The following is a 4,461-nucleotide window of genomic DNA, read 5'->3' as shown; positions in this document are numbered from 1 at the left end:
GTTCTACCATTTCTAGAAGCCGTCAGGCTGAATGGGAACCCCCATCTATAGTTCACCTCCTTTAAACGCAGGGCTTCCAGCAAAGGTCGAACCGCTCGGCTTTGGTACAGAGTCCTGCGTGTTAAATCTGGGTATAGCGATAAAGTCATACCATCAATTAAGATTTCAGGGTTGCTACGGGCCATTTTCATAATGGTTTCCTTTATTGTATATTTATGTACTCTGCATATAACATCCCTGCATTTCTCCCTATTTTGAGTGGATTATGTGGGGACTCGGTGGATCCGATCTATCTCAATACATTCAGGTGCGGAGGCCCGCATGATCTGAGAAAAATTTTTTTGGACTACTGAGGTTAAGTCAGTTGTTTGAATTGTTTCAGGTAGCCCTTTTATACGGATGTTCTGCCTTCTGTCTCTGTTCTCATAGTCATCTAACTGATCTTTGTATAAATTTAGGATATCCTCATGTTCTTTAATCAAATCTTGAACTTCCGCCACAGCCTGTATCATTACCTTGTGGTTCTCTTCCAGACTTTCCACCCTATACCCCAGTGCCCTTGTATCCTCTTTTAGGTCCTCTACCGCCTGCAGGAAAGCCTGCTCCACTGTGTTGATTAGTTGCTGGATATCAGTCTTTGTAGGGAGGGCCCTCAGTAGGTCTTTAATTTCCCTAATTTCTCTCTGTGTCTCCCGCATCTGCGTCTCCCTTTCTTCCAGTGGGGGCTCTGTGAAATAGCTGGGACCTGCCAATGTTTGTTTCTCCTCCCTCGCTGCTAATTCTTTCTCCGAATGGGTTCCTTCTCTCAACCATAGCCAGGTTTGCTTCTAAAGATGAAGCCTCCCGGGCCATACTATTTATGTGTTCGGGGGGGGCTATGTTCTAATATCAGGGTGTCCACCTTTTGCATATCTGCATCTTTGTTTTCACCCCCCTCTTGGCCCTTTTCCACCCTTCCCATATTAGGCACCCCCTCTTCAGGCCCCAAATTATCTTGTCCCCACACTGCTGTATCTTTTCCCATGCTTAGAGAGTGTTGTTTAACATTAGGGATGTTTCTCTCAGGTAGCTTCCTCCCTCTTCCTATTGTCGGGGATCCTCTTCCTTGCTCTGTGTGGGTTCGTCCAGCTACTTGTACACCACAGCCAGATGTCAGCGACTTACGGTCCATTTGCCTTCCACTATCTTGCCTGGCTTCCACTGCCCCACTACCTCTCTCTTCTTGCCCTCCCATGTGGTATCTTTGTTCTGCATGGGGGGAGAGATACAGTCGTATCCCTCCTGATTCACTCCGGTTTCCTTTTGCCGGTTGCTGCGCAGCTTGGCGCGTGGTCATTGCTGATGTCAATTTCTCCTATATAATTTTCAGGGAGGGGGGTTCGGTAATCCACAACAGCTATATAAGATTATGTAAATATACAGTAGAGCAGTGAAACCAAACCAGGATAGAAGGGATAGGAGAGGTGAAGCTGCTAGCCGTATATGCCCTTATATCTTTCCTTTTCCCCTTTCCTCCCCTCTCTCTCCTTTAACCTTTTAGGGGAAGGGAGATCTCCACAAAATCAACCTCTAGGAGTCAGAACAGGCTGCTCCTGTTCACGATGGAATGTTCCTCCCCCTTTTTTAACTTTACATGAGAGTATGCGTGGGGACTTGCGTGGGGGCTTGCAAATGTATACGTAATCTCTCTCTCCTTTTGCAGGTCTTATCAAAGGAAGGAAAAAAGGAGTTTTCCTGTATAATTGACAAGTAATGAACAGATAAGGCCAGCTAGTGAATCAATTCAATTGGTTCAATCCTATTCAGTCATATTCAGTCAAAAAACAAAACACAAAAAAAATATAAAAAAAAAAAAAGGGGGGAAAAAAAATGTTCCTTTTTCCTTTTTTTCCTTCACCGCTATACAGCTGAGGATCAGAGCAGACAGTTTCTCAGTTTTATCAATAGTCAATAGTCCTCTTCCTCCTGAGCCTACTCCACTTGGTCAGCCTCCTTAGCAGTGCTTAATTTTTAATATATGAAATATGTATATGCATACTTTAAAGGTGCAAGTTTAAATGCTCTTACAGGAACGTCCTTACTTTCCATCTACCCAACATTCACCCTCCGGGCGTCTCTCTGGCACGGCTGAGCGGTGTGAGGCTTCTCCAAGCTTATGTAAAAGTTGCCGTCCCGGAAGCTGGCGGAAGTTACGTCAAGGAAAGGGCAGGGGGTGGCTAGAGAGTGCCAGAGCCTTCCAGAAAGCAGGCTACAGGCTGCTAATTGCTGCTACGTGAGTTACCTCACATACTTGCACAATGGTTGACTACAGCGTTTGGGATCACATTGAAGTGTCCGACGATGAAGACGACACCCATCCCAACATTGATACAGCTAGCTTGTTCAGGTGGCGCCACCAGGCCCGTGTGGAAAGAATGGAGCAGTTTGAAAAGGAGAAGGAAGAACTGACAAAAGGGGCAAATGAATGCAAGAAAAAATGACTGGATTGTCAAAAGAAACTGAAGGAGATGGAGGTCCAAGAATCTGCAAAGTCTGAGGCAAAGAAACTGCAGCAGGAGATGGAGCAGCTGAAGAAAGAGGAGAAGAAGTGGCAGGAGAAGGAGGATGAGCTGAAGAAGAAGGAAAAGACTTTGCCGTGGAACGTGGACACACTGAGCAAAGAGGGCTTTAGCAAGAGCGTGTTTAATGTAAAACCAGAAAATAACGAAGTGTCAGAAGAAGAGAAGGAGCAAAAACACAAAACCTTTGTGGAAAAGAATGTTAAGCAGTTAAAACATTTTGGAATGCTGCGTCGCTGGGATGACAGCCAGAAATACTTATCTGATAATTCCCACTTGGTGTGTGAAGAGACAGCCAATTATCTTGTCATCTGGTGCATTGACCTGGAGGTGGAAGAGAAACACTCCCTGATGGAACAAGTGGCTCAGCAGACCATCGTCATGCAGTTCATTTTAGAACTGGCTAAGAGCCTGAAGGTGGATCCCAGAGCCTGCTTCCGCCAGTTCTTCACCAAGATTAAGACCACAGATCAGCAATATATGGACGCGTTCAATGATGAGTTGGAATCCTTTAAGGGGAGAGTCCGGGAGAGAGCCAAGGTGCGGATAGAGAAAGCCTTGAAGGAATATGAGGAAGAGGAACGGAAGAAGAGGCTAGGCCCAGGAGGGCTGGATCCTGTAGAGGTTTATGAAACGCTTCCTCCTGAATTACAGAAATGTTTTGATTCAAAAGACATAGAGATGTTAAAGGAGACAATCAGTAAAATGGACCCCAAGGAAGCCAGCATTTACATGAAGCAATGTGTTGACTCAGGACTCTGGGTTCCGAATGCCAAAGATGGCCTGGGCGCTGATTGTGCAGAAACAGAACCTGTATATGAAGAAGCTAAGACCGAAAGGGGCAATCAGAGCACAGCGTCATAAAATGTCCAGTCTTGGAGTGGGGGGGGGGGGGGAGCATCCTCTCCAAAGCAGCAGTTCAATATGGTGCAATAGAATTAGCAAAATCTGTTGTGCAAGCTCTGGGGGGTGGGGAGATACAGCAAATACCATTAACCTGAAAGGGGAACAAAGCTCTAGTGATGTGGGCAAAGCAGGATATACTTCAAGTGTAAAATGCCGTATTTTCCCAAGCTCCATGATTTATTGCAGGTAGTTAAATACATATTTGTTTATTTTTTTACCCAGGAGATTGTGATTTTTAAAATAATGTGGGTTAAGATCACCATCCTGGGAGTTGTTAATGAGCATCTGAACTCCTTAGAGCCAAGCATGCAGATTGGGGACAGATTACCTGCATATTTTGCTAGTTTGTTGCGTGTAAACTAGTCATTGGGACACTTTTAATCAGTGTCCCATGCGGCTGTGAATCCTTAGCCTGTCCTGCTTTTATGTTTGTTACAGCACTGAAAATAACATAAAGTTACTTTTTTCACTGTAAAAAAAAAAAAAAATTTGCCGTCCCGTCTTATCCCTGCTGCCGTTTACTGTCAGACCAACCGTCCTCCAGGGCTCCGGGCTCCAAGCTCCTCCGCCTCCACCTCTGCTCTCTCACAGCACAGGCATGTAACATCGGGTTTACCGTCTGTGCGATGATGCCGCCCTCCAGGCCATTCGCTGTGGCCTCTCCTCCCACCACGGGGAGACACCAGCCGGTGATCAGCTGAGTGATGAGCGTCCGAACTTCTCAGTGGGTAATAGGCATCAGCAGATCTGGACACAGGAGCTCAGTCTAGCAGCATGTCTGCCCTTAGACGCTCACAGCAACACAGCAACACACCTGTGAGCATAGGTGGCTGCCCATGAGAGACAATTTTTGCCTCCATTCCTCTCTGATGTGGGATACAGGTATACAAGGATGCAACATCAGCTGTGGCCATAATAAGGTCACCTTCGAAATTAAATTCGGCTAGACGATTAATCACATCCTTGGTATCCTTGAGGTAGGATGGGGTTTTTCTGA

General features: G+C 45.9%; 1 pseudogene; it reads left to right on the top strand.

The window, feature by feature from the left end:
* The first annotated feature begins 2,161 nt into the window (after nt 1-2,161).
* LOC141140571 (hsp90 co-chaperone Cdc37-like) lies at nt 2,162-3,473 on the top strand (annotated as a pseudogene).
* Nucleotides 3,474-4,461: the final 988 nt, after the last annotated feature.

This window comes from Aquarana catesbeiana, linkage group LG04, assembly GCF_042186555.1.
Source record: "Aquarana catesbeiana isolate 2022-GZ linkage group LG04, ASM4218655v1, whole genome shotgun sequence".
Lineage (NCBI taxonomy): Eukaryota > Metazoa > Chordata > Amphibia > Anura > Ranidae > Aquarana > Aquarana catesbeiana.
The sequence above is the reverse complement of the archived record's forward strand: the minus strand, read 5'-3'. Positions and strand labels throughout refer to the sequence as shown.